General features: G+C 45.1%; 2 long non-coding RNA genes across 4 annotated transcripts in view; one reads left to right on the top strand and one right to left on the bottom strand.

Moving 5' to 3' along the window:
- LOC138843539 (uncharacterized) overlaps positions 1 to 17996 on the bottom strand; it is a 65517-nt gene extending 47521 nt beyond the window's left edge. For both annotated transcript variants that reach the window (XR_011378356.1, XR_011378357.1), the window contains exons 1-2: positions 15314 to 17996; positions 5734 to 15110 (exon numbers count right to left, since the gene is read on the bottom strand). This is a non-coding gene — a long non-coding RNA (uncharacterized lncRNA). The remainder of the gene's footprint in view (positions 1 to 5733; positions 15111 to 15313) is intronic.
- LOC138843540 (uncharacterized) lies at positions 13438 to 22388 on the top strand. 2 transcript variants are annotated; one of them, XR_011378358.1, is made up of 4 exons: positions 13448 to 13492; positions 15006 to 15191; positions 20215 to 20281; positions 22024 to 22388. It is a non-coding gene; the product is annotated as an uncharacterized lncRNA (long non-coding RNA). The 2 variants fall into 2 exon arrangements; XR_011378359.1 differs by lacking the exon at positions 15006 to 15191 and having other exon boundaries at positions 13438 to 13492.
- The last annotated feature ends 694 nt before the right edge of the window (positions 22389 to 23082 follow it).

The following is a 23082-nucleotide window of genomic DNA, read 5'->3' as shown; positions in this document are numbered from 1 at the left end:
CAAGTTGGCGAGAGGCAGCTGCGTAGAAGTTGTTACTCCCTTCTCAGCGCCATATTGTGGGAAAGCAGATGCATAGAATAAGTCTTAATTCCAGTAACAGTCTAGTCTGAGTTGCTCCCCACAATAGGTGGCAACATTACCTGCCACACCACAATGCTGGCCCCTTATTTTTACATTTTTAGATGCACAATCAATGCCAAGCTAATTGCATGGCGATACAGAACTTCAACTGTTTTATTTTGAATTAGAAAAAGGATGTTTAAGCCCTGTTCCTTTAGCAGTAATTGGCTTATGCCACCTTGACCTGAAGTTCTCTGGGGACTTGATTCATCACTTCTAGGTAGAAGGCCTGTGAGAGCAAGATACATGGGGTCAGTGCTGTAGCTTAGCAGGTAAAGGTGCTGACCTCCCACATGGACACTGGTTTGAGTCCCAGCTGCTCCACTTCCGATTTGGCTCCCTGCTAATGTGCCTGGGAAAGCAGCAGAAGATGGCCCAAGAGACCCAAAAGAAGCTTCTGGCTCCTGGCTTCTGCCTGGCTCAGCCCCAGCCATTGCAGCCATCTAGGAGGTAAACTAGTAGATGGAAGATATTCTCTCTCTGTCTCTCTCTCTCTCTCTGCCTTTCAAATAAATAAATACAACTTTTTAAAAAGGGGGAGAGATGGCCGGCACCGTGGCTCACTAGGCTAATCCTCCACCTTGTGGCGCTGGCACACCGGGTTCTAGTCCCGGTCAGGGCGCCGGATTCTGTCCCGGTTGCCCCCCTTCCAGGCCAGCTCTCTGCTGTGGCCAGGGAGTGCAGTGGAGGATGGCCCAAGTGCTTGGGCCCTGCACCCCATGGGAGACCAGGAGAAGTACCTGGCTCCTGCCATTGGATCAGCGCGGTGCGCCGGCCGCGGCAGCCATTGGAGGGTGAACCAACAGCAAAGGAAGACCTTTCTGTCTGTCTCTCTCTCTCACTGTCCACTCTGCCTGTCAAAAAAAAAAAAAAGAAAGAAAAGAAAAGAAAAGGTGGGGGGGGGGGAGAACAAGAAAATTGCTTTGCTAATCTTCTGTATGTGCAGACCCTTCAGATATGGTAAATGCTCAAAAAAAAGTTGTGAGATTCAGTTTTAGCCTGAGCTCATACACAAGCCCAGCCAAGGCAAACACAACCTGGCTTGCCAGGGACTGTCTATTTGGCCACTGAAAATGCCCCCTTTGGGGCAAACCAGGAGGTTGGTCCTCTCCAGCTCACATATACCTACTTAAAGATTTACCTTCAACCCCAGGAAAATACAAAATGTCATACATACACATTTGGCCTTTTGCAAAAAGCATAAATGTAATCTAACATGACAGATTTCGAGCTACTATCAGCTACAAAATAAACTTAAAAAGAAAGCAAGAATTTAGCCCTAGAGACATTCCTTTTTCATTCCTTAAGAACTTCAGGGGCCGATGTTGTGGCACAGTGGGTTCAGTCACTGCTTGTGATGCCAACATCCCATATCAGAGCACTGGTCCAAGTCTCAGCTGCTCCCTGCTAATGCACCTGGGAAAGCAGTGGAAGATGGCCTAAGTACTTGGGTCCCTGCAACCCATGTGGGAGACCAGGATCTATATCCAGACTCCTGGCTTCAACCTGGCCCATCCTCAGCCAATGCAAGGAGTAAACCAGGGGATGGAAGGCCTCTCTCTCTGTTTCTCTCTGTCTCTCTCTCTCTCTCCCGATCTCTGTGTGTGCTTGTGTCTGTGTATATCTCTTTCTCTGTCTCTCCCTCCCTCTCTGTCACCCTGCCTTTCAAAGACATACAATAAATCTTTCTAAGAAATTTAAAAGTTCAAGTTTCATGATAACTATTGAAAGATACAAAAGGAGGGATCAGATGAAGTGGGCTTCACCTCTATAACACCAGTGAACATGAACTGAATCGTACCTGTGTGACTTCAGCAGTATGCTGCACACATGTTTACAAAAATCAATTTTTCTTAAGAGCTAAAGGGTTAAAGAGAGGTCACAGGCACCAGCGGAGAGCCTAAAAGCCAGATATTATTTTTGAGAGACTCTAATAGCCTGGTGATCAGCTCAAGAAAATCACAGTCATTCAAGATGATGTCTTACATGTACTGGCTTCTCTGTAAAATGAATTTACCTTTTCATTATTATTTACTGAGTGAGCCAGTATTTCATTTGTATGGATTTTATCCAGCAATGAGGGGAGGGAAAAAAACACAGAAAATCTAATAAAAAGACGAAGCTGCTGTGCGATATTTGGAGTCTGTATCCTGCCTTTGGAGGTCACGTTTCTGTCTTTTTTATGATGTTCATTTTAGAAAATGAAAAAAGGGCGTACATATGGAGATAGGCGCTTCTTGGGCTCCAGTCGACAGCAAATTTGACCTGACAAGTGTGCAGACGTACTTACCGAGAGTGGCGGCAACAATGTAGTGGCAGAAATAAGGATCACAGCCTCAGACCAAGGCCTCCTTGGTTTCTCATTTGGGTAATAACGCAGTCTTGTGTGCCAGGCACAGGATCTCAGTTGCACCCTTTCCCATTCAGATTTGTTTCAGGGTGCCACACCCTTGGGGAAAGCTGAGTCCCTAGGAAGTAGTCATTAGCAAGTCTCCTCCTCTTGAAGGGAACAGACGTCACAAAACCCCTAACTCTTTTTTCACCATCCACTGTGAAATTCTGGGGGCTATGGAACTTCACAGTTAATTATTCTGTGGGTAGCATCATTGCATTGTACTATCATCCACATCAGAGTTCACTAAAACACAGCAGGTGCACCCAAAGTAGTTACAATACCTGCCAAAGGGGTGGATCTCTTTTTTTATTATTATTTTTCCATTCAATAGATAAAAATAAGGGCCAGTGTTGTGGCATAGCTGGTTAAGCTGCTGCTTGGAACACCTGCATACTGAGTGGAGTTCAAATCCTGGCTGCTCCACTTCTAATCCAGCACCCTGATAATGTGCATAGGAAAGCAGCAGAAGATGCACAAATGCTTGGGCTCCTCCTGCCACCCATGTCGGAGGTGACCCAGATGGAGTTCCTGGCTCCTGGTCCAACCCTGGCTTTTGTGGCCATCTGGGGAATGAGGCAGCTGATGGAAGATCTCTGTCTCTCCCTCTCTGTAACTTTGCCTTTTGCATAAATATAAATCAATCTTCAAAAAATTAGATAAAAACATAGGCCAAAACTACAGCTACTCTAACATAAGGCTTCTTAACTTTCTTAGACAAAAACAGAATCTACATACTCAAAAATTAGGATCAGAAACTCTGGGTTCTTATCCTTCCTCAGTCACTAGGCAGCTTTGGAGCTTAAGTCATTTGTTTTTATGCTACCACTCCACACTGGATTCACAAGAACAAGTGAAGAGAAACTCATAAAGAGGTTTTCAAAATGCTATTCAGAGGTGGGTGTTTGACCTAGAGGTTAACGCACCATTTGAGACACCTGCATCCTATATGAGAGCCTGGGTTCAATACCTGGCTCCACTCTTGATTCCAGCTTCCTACTAATACACACCCTTGGGGACAACAGTGAAGACTCACTGCTGCTCACAGAGGAGACCTGGATCAAGTTCCTGCCTCCTGAATTTGGCCTGGCCCAGTCCCTGCTATTGCAGGCATTTGCAAAGTGGAACAGCAGAGCTCTCTCTCTCTCCCCCCCCCCCAATAAAATATTCTTTAGAGGAAATATTTATGATTTATCTAAACTTCTGCCACATTGCTGATAATCATGACCCCAGATATCAAATTAGCAACACTTGTATCTCAAGTAAGTACCAAAGTACTTGACCACATTTTGTTTCCCTAACTTGTCAGCTGTTTTATGAGTGGTAGAAAGTTTACTGTCAAACAACATTGCTGACAGCATCCAAACACACGAAGCAGTCTTCCTTCCTAATCAACAAAACAGCTGGGTGTCTGTGCCACCCAGATCCAGAGCCAAGGAGGCAGCTCCAATCCTTCTGGGTCCATCCGAGGAGAGCCAACAGTCGGTCGGGGCTGAGAGCCTGCAGAGCAGACACTGAAGCAGAAATGGGAGGCAGGACAGGTGTTGATTTATTTTCCACACCAGCTGTTACAAAAGTTCCAGGCCCAGGACACCTGTTGCTAATTTCTTCTAATTTGAGAACTCAAGCAAAATCCTAAATCTTTACTTATGCTGAAAATCAAAATTCAAGCTAAAAGCAACAGTAAAATCTGCAGTGATTCTGAATAGCAGTCTCTGAAACAATATGGCACCTTGAATTTAAACATATGTTTCGGAAATTCAATACTGAAATCCTATGTGAAACTACAGCTCTGCAGCCCATCTTGGTGGACATAAAATAACATTATTGTTGTTTCTCTGAAATAACATTAAAGAGGAAAAATGGAATACAAAATGGTATTGTGAAGACAAAGTACTAGACTGATGGATGATAACCACGCTGTATGCTTGTATGTACATTAGTAAAGATTATTTTGAATAATAAAAGTTGTTTGACATTTATTATTTCTTGTAAATTTGTTTATGTTTGAAAGGAAATTAGAACGGGAGAGAGAGATGTGTAGGAAGTTTCCCTATAACTTTCAGGGAAGCAGTTTTAAATAAGAAACTTTGTGATACTCTCCCATAAAATGCTCCTGTATAATCCTCTGACACCTCAGTAGCCATTTCATTATCAAAAACCCAAAGGTCTATTCACGTCCTCCGCTCCAACCTTTATCCCTGCTGCTCTTCCTTCCGCCCAGACCGGAAGCTTCAAGGTATCAAGAAAGCAAAGCGTGGAAGTGGGTAAATCCCCCAAATGTCTGGTCCAGTGGTATTATCCATCACAGGTAGGGGGTGGGGCACAAAGCCAGTGAGGGGAGAAGGCTCCGGGCCGTATGGTAATGCTGACCTTCTCCGGAGCAACATGCTCTGTTTTAGCTCCCACACATGTCTAATCGCTAGGGAGTTGTCTAGCTACACGAATTTTTCACATTTGTCAGCTAAATCAGTGCTCCAAATGCACAATGCAGCACTTAGAAACATTATGTGAATTTATTAAATTCTCTGGAGGACTTTGGGTCCATAAAGCAGTAAATTGATTACAGGGAACCAAGGCCATAATATTTTCATCAGCAACAAAAGCAGTCATGCTCCCATATTGTGCATGGCGTGTGAAGAGGTACTGTTCCTCACTTCACGTGAGCCAGCAGTCTGAGAATCGCCCACGAAGTGAGGAGCAGGCTCTGGGATGTGCCAACGGAATGTGTCATCTAATCGGTTCCTTCCAGAATGCCAGCTTTTGGGCGCATCACGCGGAAGAAGACATGGGAGAAACACAAAAGGCCCCTTCTGCTCTGGATTGCCCGAGCACGCTTTCTCACTCAGCCTTGTGAGGCTGCTCCTTGACCTCATCATGAACTAGCCTATTGACGATGCCATCAAGCTGAAGGGCGTTAGTAGGGAGCAGCGAGGAGATGATGGTCTACGTGGATGACATAATATTGATACTAAACATCCCAATGTGATCTGGCGACCATCAGTACAGTACCTTCCCCACAGAGGAACGAGACCACCATGACAGTTTCTAGAGCGCCTAACCTACCAGGAATTATCACAGGGGCTTTCCCATATGTTATCCCATCTCAAGCTAGGCAACACACTTAACAGCTGGGACGTATCATTCCTGTTTTAAAATAGGAAAACCAAGATTTAGTGTAGTTAAGCAAATTGCTCAAAATCACACAGGTCTGTACTCACATGGTTAAATGGCCATCCAAGCCAGGACTCTGTTTCCACAGACATCTCTGCTCTGTAACCCTTAAAATATTCACTGCTCACTTATTTTTTCAAAAACATTTGACTCTTTTGGTAGGGTATTGTACGTTCCTCTTCTGCCATATGTGGAAACTTCCACCATCTCGAATGTTCCTTGATGGAGAGGAAAGGGTAAAGCTGGAAGCAATCCTGTTAATATGGATTTGGAGACTTCTCCTAAGAGGCTAGAATATTCTAGGCTGGTCCTAGAATGTGACTTGGCAATGTCCTTGTTTATTTAACCCTTCTGCAGGAATCCTAAAAAAAATTGTAAAATTCAGGGATGATGAGTGGTGATTTTTTAAAAGGATTATTTATATATTTATTGATTTGAAAGAGAGAGTGCTTTCATCCATTGGTTCACCCACCAAATGGCTGCAACAGCCAGGGATAAAACAGACGAAAGTCTAGAGCCAGGAACTCCATCCAGTCTCCTACACAGGTGGCAGAGACCCAAGTACTTGGGCCATCATCTGCTGCCTTCCTTCCCAGATGCATTAGTAGGAAGCTGGATCAGAAGCTGAGTAGCCAGGACTTGAACCAGCAAGGCTAGACTTGGATAAACACCTGACACAAAGGGTGTTGAAGGGTGTGGTGCAAGGAGACATAATGTAGGTGTTGGCAGTTCTCGCTCCTGGGTCCATATTAGAGAAGCAGAGATCCACCAAAAGAGAGGACCTTGGGGCATTGACCCCTCTCCTGCACCACTATCCTTAGACCCAGTGTCTTGGCTGTGATGAGCAGAATCGGGTCTCCAAAAGGCCTGACCTAACACAGAGCTAAAGGCTAGCATAGGAGGGAGGGTTCTGTTTTACTAATTTGTGGATTCCCTTTGCTTGGCAGACTGCCTGGCACCTAGTGGGCCCCCAGCATGTGTTTATTAGATTCGACTGAAATATTAAGACAGCTCAGCCATTTGTCAAGTTATAAATATCAGAGTATTGAGAATTACTCTGTGAGCTGTTTTTAAATACGATAATTTGTGAGCATAATTGTATTTCATATGTGGTAATTCACAAAGCTAAGGCCAGTACTTCCCAGATCATCTTAAAAATATATATTCAAGCAACTATTGACTCTGTTGCAAAAACTATCCATCATTATATCCAACTTTTCGTTAGCATTTGTGTACAATCAGAACAGTCTTTCTTTTCTTTTTTTTTTTTTTAGAGATTTATTTATGTATTTGAAAGGCAGAGTTACAGAGGGGCAGAGGCATAGAGAGAAAGAGAGAGAAAGAGGTCTTCCATCCACTGGTTCACTCCCAGATGGCCGCAATGGCCGGAGCCGCGCCACTCCGAAGCCAGGAGCCACTTCTGGGTCTCCCACATGGGTACGGGGACCAAGGACTTGAGCCATCTTCCACTGCTTTCCCAGGCCATAGCAGAGAGCTGGATCAGAAGTGGAGCAGCCGGGACTTGAACCAGCGCCCATCTGGGATGTCGGCACTGCAGGCAGTGGCTTTACCCGCTACACCACAACGCTGGCCTCCAGAACAGTCTTTCAAAACTGGAAGTGTTTAGGTCATCCCTGGGCCTGAGTCAGCTTAGAAGTTGTCATCATTTTGTGTGTGTTTCTTCTTCTCCATACAGTTATCGATAGTTGTGAAGGCTGTTATCTCCCTCCGACATTTTTGCTTATGAACTGGGATGGCTTAATTTTTTTCTCCCTATTGCTTGTCTGATACTAAAAATCCTGTCAATCATTCAACAATTAATTCATCATGAGAATAGTATTGAGTCCAAACCCAGTCTCTAATGCTGCATGAAACAGCACCACCTACTGGCATCATTGCCACATTACAGAGTCATATCCTCAGTCCTAGAATCTGAGAGACCTTTGACCAGTAACTTCACAGATTAGAAAGACTTCAAGTACAATAAAATTCTCAGTGTATACGCCTTTGTAGAAACTACTTCTCCCTCAAAATTGTTGTTAAAATAGGAAAATATCTGATCACCTTTTTTCTGGAACTGTAAAGTTATCAAAGACAACAGTTTCCTTCAAGTCGGACACCAGCATCAGCTGGACCCAAACCAAGCGTTCTGTATCTTTGTCTTAAATGGTTCAGCAGAACTATCGTATGTGCCATAAATGCATTTCCTTACACAACACTACAAGTGGCCTTCATGATGATTGTATGGTTGTTTTCTCACTAGTTATTCTCCGTCACAGCATTCATTCCACTGCTCACTGGGGCTTGGAGGCACCATGGAGAGCCACCTATACCCAGTCCCTGTCTACATAGAGCTTGGAGCCTGGGAAACAGGACAGACAACTACGCAGCACCCTGTGTTTCATAAAGGGTGAGGTACAGGGCTCTGGACCCATACAGCAACAGCAAGTGAGGCAGTCAGTGGAGAGTCAAAGGCAGCCTCACAGCAGGCACTGTAGGTACCCCGCCACCAGCTGTAAGACACAGGTGCCTTCAGCAGATGGTTCCAGCCACACTCATGCTTTCCTACAGCAAGCACTTGAGCACTTATGTTAGCCACATCCCAACACAACCCTCTACCAGTGAAGGGTGAAGACCTCAGCCTCTTTACTCCATACAAGATCATTCTGAAATGTATTCAGGCTCTTAGGAAGTTTCCCATAGGATGTACACAATTAATATGTTGACAAGGCTGGCTTTATAAATGACATTTGTCTTGTTGCTAACACCCACAAATGTTGTGGGGTAATTGAGAAATAAGACCAAAGTATAAGGCAGATGGAAGATTGGACAAAACATTGTTAATACTGAGGAGTGTGCCTCATCTCTTCAAGCAAGTGCATTCCACTGTACTCAACCAGACCATTAAACGGTCTTTTGAGTCACTACTGCCTCTGGACTGGGGTCCACGGTCACAGTGATTTCTTCCACACTAACCAGTCGGAGTAGTGACTCTTCCTCCAGTAAGGAAGAAAGGGCATAAATTGACCAAAGGTGTTTCAGTAGAAGGCGTTCCCTTCACATAAAATAAAACCTGCATGGTGGGAAGAAGTACCCCACCCTCCCACCACTTCATCCCAGGCCAACGCTTTGAGAGTAGCTACTAGGCCACATCACTGTGCAATATAATAAATACAGGTTTCAGGGGTGGGTGTTTGGCACAGGGGATGTCGCTACTTGAGAGGCTCTCATCCCATATCAGAGTGTCTGATTCAAGTCCAGGCTCTTCCACTTCCCATCCAGCTTCCTGCTAATGTGCACCCTGGGAGGCAGCAGTGGTGCCTGAAGCACTTGAGTCCCTGACACCCACATAGGAGACTTAGGCTGAGTTCCAGGTCCCTGGTTTCAGCATGGCCCAGTCCTAGCTGTTGCGGGTATTTGAGGAGTGATGCGATGAATGCAAAATTTCTTTCTCTCTTTCTCTCTCTCTCCCCCCCTCTCTCTATGTCTCCTTTTTGCCTTTCAAATACAAGGAAAGTAAATGAATTTTTAAAATGTTTTTAATTTCATTTCCTCACTCTAAATTCTCTTTCCAAGCAACCCAAAATAAGACCATAGTAATCAATTATGTGAACAATGATTACTAAATCAAAAGTCTCCATGGCATTAATAAATGAATTTTAGCCAAGTAACATCTACCTCTAAATAGCACTTTGTTCTCTTATGATTTTTCTTTGGACATTTGTTGAACTCTTTCTATATGCTAATACCTTGCATGTTTATTTAGCCATTGGGATAACCTAATGAAGTGAGTGTTAATATTAGCCCCACTGCTTAGATGAAAAACTGAGACACAGGAAGGCAAAGATATTTGCTGAGGGTCACACTGCTGATAAAGGTGTGGCCAGGTCTCAAACCACGCTTAGTATTCCACCAAAACCCATGCTCTTGAGCCCCACCAATCCTTCTAATCACCAAGTTAATATGTCTTGGTTAAGGCATTCAAGTTGCTTTAATTTAAAAATGCTGATAGGACAGTGAGCTCTGAAGCCAGTTAGCGAGTGATGCAAGTTGATTCAAATATTCTTTGTTATGAATTAGCCCTCAAACACCCAAGCAAACTTGGCCTGGAACAAAAAGGCCAGAAAAATGAGAGAGAGGAAGAAAAGGTCTCCATCCTTTCAGACAATCACTCAGCATTTTCCAATCTGAAATGAATCCTAGTAGTACCTCTAACTCTTTGAGGTTCTATGTATCCCTATTCTCTGTATCAATGACATTGTCTTCAGTTTCAATGTTGCATAAATATCACTTATGAAACCTATATAATTCTGTAAAAACACAATAAATAGAACCTACACCCATTTCACACTGCATCAATGACAACCCTAACCACTTAGTTTTGTTGATATCTGTTTGTGTGTATAGGTTCAGATAAGCCAGGGACATATTCGTAGCACCCAAAACAATAAACTGACAGATGTCAAGATGCCCACATACATGTGTTTGAAAAGCGAATTAAATTACTGAATGTCATTGAAGTGTTTGACTCACTGAGACTATTACAGAAATGTTTATAAAAATGGAAATTGCTAGCTAATCTGATCTGATCATCTCCCATTGAATACATGCATCAAATTATCACACTGTACCCCCCCATGTACAATTAAAATAGCTTAGGGGAAAAGACTCTTACATGCTTTTTCTCTTTTGGAAATATTCAAATATGTTAACTAAACCTAAAACGAATTCAATTCAAGCAAACTGTCTCTGTGGTCAACTTTTTTCCTTTGTGGAAATAGATTCCTAGACCAAGAGTAGACACTCTGTCCAGACCTAAGCAGAACACACATATCCCAGAAATTCAGTAATTGGTGTTGAACACATCAATTCAGCATATCTTTGAGTGACTGTTTCCTCTTAAGGGAGAACGTGATGGTGATGTTGTGTTGTGGCCCAGAAAAGTTACAATATTGGAGCTGCGTGCACCAGGAGAAAGGCACACATGTGTCCTGGTGTTCAACTTGTGAATGAAGTGTGTTATAACTTGTGAATGAAGTGTGTTATAACTTGTGAATGAAGTGTGTTATGCCTGTTCTTGGCTCATTTTCCCAGGATCATCCCGAGCCCCTTTCTAATGGAACACATTCTACCCCTTTCTCCACCCCAACCACAGGGAATGATCAATAAACTCGAGAATTCTTCCTTGAGATTCTACCTGTCACTAAGTCACTATGCAGAAAATTATTTGAGATCTGGATTTGTGGCAATAATATTCTCTGAGTTGAGAGAAAGTTTTAAAAAAACAGAGGGAAAGATCCTAGAGACAATAAGTCTTCAATCCAGCCCCCAAGGCCCATCCCTCCAGTTCGTGATGACCTATGCCTGCTTAATATGACTTGAAATAGGATCCTGTGACCCAAAGGTGAAAGACACCTGACCGATATACCAGGGCTTTGCTGTAACAGGGTAATATAACCTCCCTTTGTGACACGGGCTCTGTGTGGAGACCGTTTAAGGTCCCAACAGACCCCAAAGCCCCTTACCTTTGTAAACAGAATCTTTTTGGGCAAGTCGGTGAGTTCTACTCAATGAATTCATAGTTCTGACCACAAGATGGCGCCAAACGCATGCTTCCAAAGGCTTCTCAACCAATCATTCAAGGGAATAGCTAAATTCTAACGTCTTGGGCTTCACCTAACTCCTGTTAGTTGAAAATCCTTCCATTCGAGATGATTCTATATGCACTATAGTAGTTACAATATGCCTCCTAGAGCATCCTGCACATGATGGTCTTCAGTGAATGGTCAAATCACCGAAACTCTGAACAAATGTGCCAGAAATGAGCAGATCAAGCGGCAATGTGTTCGGGAAAGTTAGTCGTCTCAAAGTTCTTTTGACTGCTGAGATCAGCAAACCCTTGAGCCTAACCCTCGCTAGGCACCCGTGAAATTAGCCTGACTGGCTATCCTTTCGTCATGGCCAAACACAACTTTATGTTATTTTTAAGTTGTTTTCTCAGTTCACAACATAAAGCTGCAAGTTTATGTTCCTGCCTTTAACCCAGGTTTAGCGTCCACCAACTGGCCCTAGAAGTTGCCTCCAGGTTTGCCTTCAGACTTCAGTTACAACCTACTGCCTGTAAAGTCAACAGCAAAACACTCTACATCCCCCACAGAGTCTATCTTTGACTTATGTCTCTCTTTCTTTAAAAAAAAAAAAAAAAAAAAAAAAGAAAGAAAGAAAGAAAGAAAGAAAGAAAGAAAGAAAGAAAGAAAGAAAGAAAAATAAAAAAAAAAGAAAGAAAGATTTACTTGTTAGAGGTAGAGTCACAGAGGGAGGGAGAGACAGAGAGAGAGGTCTTCCATCCACTGGTTCACTCCCCAAATGGCAACAAATTACAGGAGCTGAGCTGATCCAAAGCCAGGAGCCAGGAGCCAGGAGCTTCTTCCTGGGTCTCCCATGTGGGTACAGAGGCCCAAGCGTTTGGGCCATCTTCTACTGCTTTCCCAGGCCATAGCAGAGAGCTGGATAGGAAGTGGAGCATTCAGGACTCGAACCCACACCCATATAGGATGCCGGCACTGCAGGTGGCAGCTTTACCTGCTACACCACAGTGCCAGCCCCCTCTATGGTTTTTTACCTCAATGAAAGAGTAACTGTGGAGGCCAGCATTGTGGCTTAGTGGGTAAAGCCACTTCCTGAGACATTATCATTCCACATGGGCACTGGTTCAAGTCCCAGCTGCTCCACTTCTGATCCAGCTCTCTGCTAATGTGCCTGGGAAAGCACCGGAAGGTGGCTCAAGTACTTGGACCCTTGCACCCATATGGGAGACCTAGATGAAACTCCTGGCTCCTGGCTTCAGCCTAGGCAAGCCCTGGCCTTTGAGGCCCTCTAGGGAGTGAATCAGTAGATGAAAGATCTCTCTTCTTCTCTCTCTGCAACTCTGACTTTCAAATAAATAAATAAATTACTTTTTTAAAAAGAGTATTCCATTATGTAATTACCACTTTTAACAATAACTGGAGCTCAATATATCTTTATGTAGGCATTCACTAATTATTGAATGAATACACATGCACAAGTGAGACTATCAAAATTACAAGTCATGGGGCCAGTGCTGTGGCCTAGTGGGGCTAAGCCTCTACCTGCAATGCCAGCATCCCATATGGGAGCAGATTGATGTCCTGGTTGCTCCTCTTCTGATCCAGCTCTCTGCTCTGGCCTAGGAAGGCAGTAGAAAATAGCCCAAGTCCTTGGGCCACTGCACCCATGTGGGAGACCCAGAAGAGGCTCCTGGCTCCTGGCTTCAGATCAGCCCAGCTCTGGCCATTGCGGTCATTTGGGGAGTGAACCAGCAGATGAAAGACTTCTCTGTCTATAACTCTGCCTCTCAAGTAAATAAATAGAATCTTTTCAAAAATAATTACAAGTCAATTTCCTGGGTACAGAGAGTTACTATAAAACAGGTGTGATCATTTCTCAAGATAGACTCTGTGTTCTGATAACCAGTGTTATGTACATGGAGCAGTTCAGAGTCTGGTCCTATTCCGGTTGGAAACAAGGCTAACACAGAGAGGCCAGCGTCCATACCAGCCCTGTGTCCAATCACCTCTAGTACATCTTCTGTACTAGGAAGTTCCAGATCTAGTCCTGTCCCAACTGGGGTCATCCCAACCCCTCTAGGCCCTACATGGGTTCTCTTAGTCCATTAGGTGTTGCAATAACAGAATGTCACAGACTGTGGAATTTATAGATAATGGAAGTGTGTTCAGCTCACGGTTCTGGAGGCTGGGAAGCCCAGTGTCGAGGCGCCGTCATTTGGTAAGGACCTTTGTGCTGCCTCATTCCATGGCAGAAGGCAGAAGACAGGACCCAGCTCACTTTTCTAACAAGTCCACCTTTGAGATAACTGACCTCTCCTGTGGTCACGACATGAATCCTAGCATGAGGGCAGAGTCTTTGTGACCTAATCACCTCTTATTAGGCCCCTCCTCCCAACACTGTTGCATTGGGGATTAAACTTCCCACACTTGAATCAAGGGTACACATTCAAATCATAGCATAGATCAAACCTACTGTGGTCTCCAACCCTAGGTGGTGCTTGCTCTATGCCTAGCACTTTGCCTGTTACTACATAGCCATCATCTCAGCACACCCTCCCAGCACACTCCAGACTTGGCATTACCAGGCTCAATCCAAAGGACAAAGTGGGACTTCCAGAAACTAATTTACTGCCCAGTGTCATACAGCTACTAAAAGGAAGGCCAGTTTTCAATCCCATGCTGTTAAGTGCCAGAACCAGGCTTATGACATGGATCTATTATGTGTCAAATACCCAGGCAAGGGCTGGGAAAACAAAGAAAAGTAAGGTGGCCTTGAGTTGCTGATCCTGCTAACAATGCAAACTATTCGTCTGCTACTGTCGCCTGTAGGTTCAGTTCTATCCTGATTGGAACAAGGATTTTTCCTTTGAATTGATAGCTACTCACTCAATGGCAATGCCATTTAGTGCAGGGATCACAGGAAATAAGGTCTGAGTTTCTGGTTCTAGTCTCAACTCTGCTCTATATTAGTTCTGAGTCCAGTGTCAGCCTCCCTTTCCATCTGAAAAAGGATAAAATACAATCCCTGGTTAGCATGGAGGGCTGTTAGGAATTCCATAGATTCCACAATCATAGACTTGAAAGTTCTCAACATGAGGTTAAGTCACATTACCTATTCTCCCCCAGAGGCTCTCGAATCTGTTTCTAAACAATTCTAATCTGTTCATGGAAATCGAAGACGGGGAGGCACAGTGGCGGTTCTCAGTGGGAGGGGGATGATGGCAGGAGGAAGGAACGACAGAGCTGTGCACATCGCTGCTCATGTCTCAGCTTTTAAGTGAATCGGTGGCCCCATGGCCATTCCTCTTGTTAGCATGCTTCTTAACTCACAGATGTGGTTCAAAAAGTCTTTCTTGCTATTAAATATTGAGAAAGAGATGTCCTGGTTATTTAATGAAGTAAGACAACATTGGAGAAAGTTCTGCAAAGCCAGAGGGCAGAAACACGTGCACTCCCTTCTGAGGAACTTTCACACTTGGGCTTCCTTTCTGGGGGAAACTTGAACCACACAGATTTTATGGGTGGACGGGGGGAGAAAAGTAACACATAACTTATCAGTTTCTTTAAACTCAGATCCCACAGAATTTCAGCCACAGAACAGTTTATGCCTACTTTCCATTGAAAAAATCTATCTCCTTTTGAAGAGTAGGAAACCATTTCTTTTTCCAAGAAAGAACACTCATGCAGTCTAGAGATAGCACATTTGTCATAACTATAAATTTATTTGGAAGAACAACTGGGCTTTCCACGGGCCATCTGGAGAAGACAAATGTTCCATGGAAGCATGTGGGAAGTCTCACTGATGACATCTGCAGCTAAATGAACTGCCTTCAGCACTGCCAAGAGGAGAAAATTCCATTACACACGAGGAAAGTATTTCAGCAACCACCTCAAAATAAATACACATCAATCTTAATGTAAGTAAAACATATGTAAGGTGGAACTGTATTTCTCTTCCATGTAGAGACAAACACAGTCCCTGCAGACAGAGATGTTTGTTTCAACTCCACGGGGACAACCTTGACATCACTGTACTCACCTGTTCATGGTTACAGGATCTGTAAGACAGATCCCTGCCTCTGCACTCCTTCCACACCCTGGCCCCTGGGCAGGATGCCCTGAAAGATGTTGTGGCAGGAGATCCAAAGCACTAGTCCTGGCCTGGTCACTCATTCACAGAGTGACCTCCAACAAACCACACAACTGCTGTTTAGTTTCATCACCTACAAGGTGAAGAAATAATTCCTTCCCTAGTTACATCACAGGAGGCTTGGTGAAGCTACGATTGACACCTCATACTCATGTCAGGGCAATAGTTTACAGGGGCCAGCATTGTGGCACAGCAGGCTAAGCCACAATTTGCCGGGTTGGCATCCCATATCCCAGTGCCAGTTCAAGTCTCAGCCTCACTGCTTCCGATCCAGCTCCCTGCTAATGCACCTGGGAAGGCACTAGATGATGACCCAAATACCTGGGCCCCTGCCTCCCATGTTGGGGCCAGCATAGAGTTCCAAGGGTCCTGGCTTTAGTCTGATGTAGACCTGGCTTTTGTGGCCATTTGGGGAGTGAACCAGTAGATGGAAAAATCTCAGCCCCCCTCTCTCTCTTTCTAACAAATAGATGGATAGATCTTTTTTGTAAAAATAGTTTACAATAAATAAATAATTTCATTCAGTCACAACTTCATCACATTTTATAGACAAGAAAATTTATACTATATTAAGGAATAGTTGCTACAATAAACAAACCCCAAAAAGTCAGTGGCTTAATCCAATAAGGCTTTATTTCTCACTCATGGAACGGTGTAATGCAGGTGTTCCTGGTCAGTAAGTAGCTTTCTTCCATGAAGTCACTGAGGAGTGCAGGCCCCTCATGTCTTGTGGTTCTCCCAGGCCCTACCATGTTGGAGTCTTCCACCTCTAGCTGTTAGGCGAGCAAAGAGTCAGTGGAGGAAGAACACATACCTCTTAGCAACCTCATGTTGGAAGTGACCCAAATGACTCCTACTCATATCTCATTGGAGAGAACCAGTCACGGGTTCCACCCAGAAGCAGGCCCTGTCTAGGCAGCTGCTTCCCAATGACAGTGCTATTCTGTGGAAGAGGAAGCAGAACTTGATGACGGACCCTTAGCCACCTCTGCCCCACTGGGTGGGTATGTCATTCCCTCAAAGCTACACTAGTAGATACAGGTGTTCTCTATTTCTGCACAGCAGACTACTGCAGATTCCAGATCCTAAGGTAATATGCACTTGTCTGGGCTGAGGTCTCATCTGGAGACTCAACTAGGACAGGATCTGCTTTCCCCCTTGGAGCAGCACCCTAGCCCCCTTGCTATATTCTATGGGTCAGAAGTCAGTCAGTCTCAGTTCTTCCTACCCCTGAGAAGAGAGGGTTGCACAAACCAAATGAGTCATGGGAGCCACCTTAAAGCTTGTCCACCACCACAAAAAGACTCAAACCTAGAATTTTTTTACTACAAATCCAATGTTCCTTCCATTTAATCATTTGTTCATCTTTGACTCTATAATCTCATCTGTAAAATGGGGTACGTTTTTATATGCTATGCCCAGTTATTATGAGAAACAACTGAAATAGTGGATGTGAATACTCTCTAAAAGCCACAAAGTACAATGTAAGTTTAATGGGCATTTGTTATTATTCTACCCTTTTGCCTGGGAAGTTTCTCTATTCTTCCTGCCTATCTCAATCTACCGTTCCCCCAAGGACCATCTCAATGCTTCCTCTTCCATGGAGCATGTGTGTAAGTTGGGGTTATGTTCAGCTTCATATAACATCTATACAAAATGATGACTCAAATGACATCAAAGCCAGAGCTGCTGAGACAGATCCACAGTCACTGAGGATCCAAACTCCCAGACCTCTGGTCTGCCTCTCCCAGAGTGTGACCCCTGTCCTCAAAGTCCATGCTGGCTACTGGAGATCCAGCCATAATTTCCCTAAACCAGGAAGCTTGGAAGAAAAAATAATTTTTTTCATTTATTTTTTTATTTATTTGAAAGGCAGAGAGGCAGAAAGACAGAGATCTCCCATGCACTAGCTCACTCCCCAGGATGAGCCAGGCCAAGGCCAGGAGACTGGAGCTCAATCCAGGTCTCCCAGTGGGTTTCAGGAACCCAACAGCCTGAGCCATCACCTGCACCCAGGACGTGTGGTAGCAGGAAGCTGGAATTGGAAGCAGAGTCAGAAGTCAAACCCAGGCACTCCAATATGGAATACAGATATCCTACCCAATATCTTAACCATCGTGCCACTCATCCACCTCAATAACGAACGGCTCTTTCTAGCTATTTCCCATGAGTCAATATTAGACTTAGATTCAGGACCTATTGATAAGAACTTAGTCTGACGGCTATTCCTGGGTGCTACAAAGCCTGGGAAATAGAGTTTCGCACCGGAGTGTGCTGCTACCTTGAATAAAAGTGAGGTTCTGTTACTAAGAAGGAAGAGAATGAATTGGGAACAATAAACAGTCTCTGCCGTAGGATGTTTAGAAACACCAGGCATACAGGTATGCCTAAAGGAAGGGAAAAATGACACGATGAAGGGGGAGATTTAGGAAGCAGAATCTAACAGCAGGTGAAGACTTAGAGAATATTAATTCCAAGATTAGTACAATCCAGCAAGAGATGAAACGTCTGAACGTGGATGATGGAGAATAAATGAGAGAGATTATAAAGGAAGACTCCAACCACGTGTAGAGAGGAGAGGCTCCAAAAAAGACTCACCTGTGGCCAGCCACATTGATGGAGAGTCGGTGGGACAGGAGAACCTAAGGAGATGCCGTATCCCAGAAGTAGGAGAGGCCGTAGGAACTCTGTGAAGGAAGACAAATGACAAGGAACAGCAGCAAATTTGAAAACCACAGCAAGAAAACATTTATAAGAGAAATAAATGGGTACCCCCAGTTGTGGCACCATCTCTCACAAGGGAAAGTAACTTCAGTTCGTGGACCTCACTTTTCCTGGTTTGAAAATTAGGATCGCAGTCCTACCACACAGGGTTGGAGCTCCTAGCACACAGAAGGACCACACACATTTGCACCTAATTTTGCAACTAAAAGGACAGGAGAGGCACACCTGGCTGTTGACCAAATGCACAATGCTGGGGCTTAAACAGACCCACCTGATCAGGCAGCAACAGGTGAAGTTCCTTTCTCTCCCAGGAAATAGCAGAAAGCTCAACACTGAAGGAGACACAAAGAGAACCACAGTCCCTTATTTGAATTCAGAATTCTTGAAATGCCAGCCATTCTCCCTGGCCATCTCAGATATGTCAATATGGACACACACGTGCAAGTCTTTTGTGCCCAGCTCTCGTGAGGGGCAGCAGCAGCCACCCTTGGGAGCCAGGGCTCAAAAGCCTGACTCACAGAGCCATGGTGGCACAGTGGGTTAAACCACTGCCAGCAGTGCCAGCATCCCATACGGGCATCAATTGGAGTCCAGCTGTTCCACTTGCGATCCAGCTCCCTGCTAACGACCTGGGAAAAGCAGTGGAGGATGCCCCAAGTGTTTGGGCCCCTGCCATCCACATGGGAGATTGAAGTGAAACTCCCAGCTCCTGGCTTTGGCCTAGCCCAGCTCTGGTCATTGCAGCCATTTGGGGAGTGAACCAGTGGATGAAAGACCTCTCCTCCCCGCCTCCCCACCTCCTCTGTAATTGTGCTTTTCAAATGAGTAAATAAATCATAAGAAAAGCTTGACTCACCAGTTACTGCCTTGGCCTGGCCCCCCTACTCACGAGGTAATGATCTGCAGGCCAACTTAGCTCCTGCCCCAAGGCCACGCTAGCAGCCAACCTGAGGCCGCCCAAGATGGACAGGTAAGTCCTGTTCCAGCCCCTAATGGGGCTGTTGTTGTCAGGAAAGGTTCTGTTCTGGAGGCCACTGAATGAATAAGTGAATGCCGTTAAAGCATCGACTCTGAAAGACGGGCTATATATAGAACAAGTGAGTAACTGCGAAGGGCAGTGTTGTGCACCACAGCCAGAACAAAATCTCCTGGGTCGGAATTTACTAGAAAGTACAGAGAGGGGCAGACATTTTCAAGTGTGGCCATGGGCAGTGCTTTGCAATTTCTCATTATAAAGAAAAACTGTTGGGTCTGGCTGACACCGTGGCATAGCAGATTAAGCTGCCTGCAATACCAGCATCCCGTATGGGCACTAGTTCAAGTATCAGCTGCTCCACTTCTATCTAATTCAGCACCCTACTAATGGCCTGGGAAAAGCAGCAGAAGACGCTCCAAGTGTTTGAGCTCCTAATACCCACTAGAGACACTCAGACAAAGCTCCTGGCTTTGACCTGGTCTGGTGCTGGCCACTGTGGCCTTCTGGGGAGAGAACCAGCAGATGGAAGACCTCTCTGCCTTTCTCTCTGTAACTCTTTCAAAATAAATAGATAAATCTTTGAAAACAATATTTAGTATCTTTTTTTAAAAAAAGAAAAAATGTTCAAATGACATTATTGACTGGCGCCATGGCTCAATAGGCTAATCCTCCACCTGCAGCACTGGCACCCCGGGTTCTAGTCCCAGTCAGGGCACCAGTTCTGTCCCGGTTGCCCCTCTTCCAGTCCAGCTCTCTGTTGTGGCCCGGGAGTGCAGTGGAGGATGGCCCAAGTGCTTGGGCCCTGCACCCACATGGGAGACCAGGAGAAGCACCTGGCTCCTGGCTTTTGATCAGCACAGTGCACTGGCCGCAGCGCACCGGCTGCAGCGGCCATTGGAGGATGAACCAACAGAAAAAAGGAAGACCTTTCTCCCTGTCTCTCTCTCTCACTGACCACTCTGCCTGTCAAAAAAAAATTTTTTTAATGACATTATTTACTTTTTCAAGAGGAGCTGAACTTTTAGCCTAAGACTTCGCCTTTTGTCTGTGAACTGAATTTTCTTCTAATGATGTAACCAATTATTTGTAGGGGCTGCTTTTGAAGGAAATGAGATCAGTACTGGGAAGTAAATGTTTCCTGTTCCAAAGCAAATCTGGTAAGAATTCACAAACCCAGTTTGAAAATCTACACTTAAGTGAAAATTCTAATTTGGACCTCACCTCACTGATCATTATGCCCTTGTTAGCTGAGTGACTCATGGTGCCAATACGTGACTGCTCTAAAACCACCTCCACATGGTGTTTCAAATAGCAAAGTGCAGCAAACTGAGCCTGGGCAGCCGGAGCCAGACATGAGCTGAAGGAGCCCCACTCTAGATAGGGAAGAGGATCAGGGGAAAACAAGGTCAGAGAAACAACCAAATGCTGCTCTCCGATGCAGACAGATTCCCTTGCCCAGGTGACCATGAGAAACCGGTGACAGTCTTCTTGGCGGCTGCATGGCTACCACAGGGCCCAGGATTCTGAGAGTAGCTTCAAGGTGAAGGTGCACACCCTCCCGATGACAGAGAAGTGCTTGCAGACATGCACTGCTCCACTATTTGCCTTCTAACCCCTACCAGCGGGGCTGCAGCAGTGTGGAACCTCAAGTTCCCTGTGAGTTTCTGTTAAGAGTTTAGTTTTTCTCCTTATGTTCCGATGTGGGAATGGTTTGTTCCATGCCCAAAAATCACCTCTCTGAAGCACGAGATGAATATGTGTACTTGGTGTGGAATGTGGGGATTTGCCACAGGCTACTGGAGGTAGAATCAGCTATTCGTGAGCAGTGACGGACAGTCAGGGTCTGTTTTTCTGTCATTTATAAAGGTTGGGGAGAACTTCCAGAGTCTTCCTCTGGCCTGGTGTTGTGACAGTGGGTTAAGCCACCACTTGCAATGCTGGCATCCCATATTGGAGCAACTGCTCATGTCCTAGCTGCTTCACTTCTGATCCAAGGTAGTGGAAGATGATTCAAGTACTTGGGCTCCTCCTACTCTTGTGGGAGACCCGGGTGGAGCTCTGGGCTCCTGGCTTTGTCCTGGCCCAGCTCTGGCCACTTCAGCCATTTAGGAAGTGAATCAGTAGATGAACAGTCTCTCTCTCTCTCTCTCTCCTCCCCCGCCCCGAAAGAGACATTTAAATCCTTAAAGTTCAACAACATTTGTTGTGGATATTTGCAAGGTAAACCTTTAATAAAAGGTCCTACCATGAAGGGAGGAAATCCCATCCATTATACATGCCTTGCTCTAAGCTTGCGCTTTAATCTTTGCCTTGCAGAGCCCTGGGGTCCATTAGTGCTCTGGAGTATCATCCATTGACACACGCAGTGGGAGACCAAATGAATCCCAGATTCCTAGTATTGTACTTTGGCTTTCTACAGATGATTTTACTTGGGGTAAAAAGAATATGTGAGGGTACACATGCATGCGCATACATGTATGAATGTACACATGTGTATATATCATGGATACATATTTACAAAGCCATTGTTTAGGGCTGTTTCATTTGCAACCTACTGTAGCTACCAACTCAATTCACTCTCATTGCACACCCAGCTCACTTTAGCATCATGAGGAGGGAGGATCGGATTGACTACTGTACCTGGGAAGTCCCAGGGCTTTGTGATTTGGGGCACCAGTGAGAGGAGGTTGTCGGGCAATACGGCTGGGATGAACCTTTTCTCTGTGCTCTCCTTGGGGATGGCTCTGTTCTCAGGAGGTTCTTCCTTTACGGCAGCAAAGATGAGCCCCAGGATCTCTGCATCTGACAGTTCTTAACCTTCTGTAACCTCAAGAAATAAGAACCTATCTATTTGCCTATTGCATTTTTTTTAAAAAAAGATTTTGCTTGCTTCTCCTAGGTCATGTACTCACCCTCATGCCAGAAGAAGCCCTCTCACCAGCCTGGGGGACACGTGCCAACCACAACACGGCCACCAAAGGAAAGATGATGTGGATGGGCAAAGAGTACATCCCTGGGACAAAGTGGGGCAGCTTTGTCTTATGGTAGTATCAGATCTCAGTTTTCATAATGAAACCCAAAAGCCAAGGCCTAAAATATTTTTACATTCTTTACTGATTAATGTCAAATGAAAAGTCACCCAGGAGAATGACCTGGCTATTCAGGGACTACGTCTTTAATGTGTATATTTGTCCATGTGTAATTTAAGGAAATGTTTACAACAGAAAGTAAAGTTTGAAAAAATTATACACTCTGCAACCATGAATCAAGAACCCAAACAAAAAACAGCCATTGTTCTCCCACTGCTGTTTTTCTTCCCCTTCTTGGAAGAGGTTCATCCTAAAGCCAAACATGGGCAGAACAATGCAGCCTCCACAAGGGCAGTTGGCTGTGGTGGACCAGAGCCAGCACCAGATCTGTGCACAGTGAGGAGAGTATGCATGGAGGAAGGAGCCCAGGTGGGGCAAGGGGGTGGCGCCTACCCGGGGCAAGGAGGGCGTCCTTATTTGAAGTGGACAGCCTGGCCTGGGGAGTGAAACTTAGAAGGGTGAAGGGGGCCAGGTGAGGGAGCAGCTCCTCCTATACAGGGTGAAAAAGGCATTCAGGGGGCATGGGGGTGTCCAGAGGGAGGATGGCAAGAGCAGTGATGCTTGTTACAAATGAGTCAATATGTCAAAGACAGAGAACCAGGTTCATCACTGTCTGAGAAGGAACTCACAAATATAGAAAAGGAGGAAACTGAAATGAACTCTATCATTGCACTGGGAGTGGGCGTATTGGAGGGAATTTATGGATTTTAAGATGATAGATGGAGGGGCCAGCGCTGTAGTGTAGCAGGTAAAACCACCACCTGCAGTGCCAGCATCCCATATGGGCACTGGTTCGAGTCCCAGCTGCTTCACTTCCAATCCAGCTCACTGCTGTGGCTTGGGAAAGCAGTAGAAGATGGAGCCAAGTC

The sequence above is a fragment of the Oryctolagus cuniculus genome, chromosome 8, assembly GCF_964237555.1.
Source record: "Oryctolagus cuniculus chromosome 8, mOryCun1.1, whole genome shotgun sequence".
Taxonomy (NCBI): domain Eukaryota; kingdom Metazoa; phylum Chordata; class Mammalia; order Lagomorpha; family Leporidae; genus Oryctolagus; species Oryctolagus cuniculus.
This window is presented reverse-complemented; position numbering and strand designations above follow the sequence as displayed.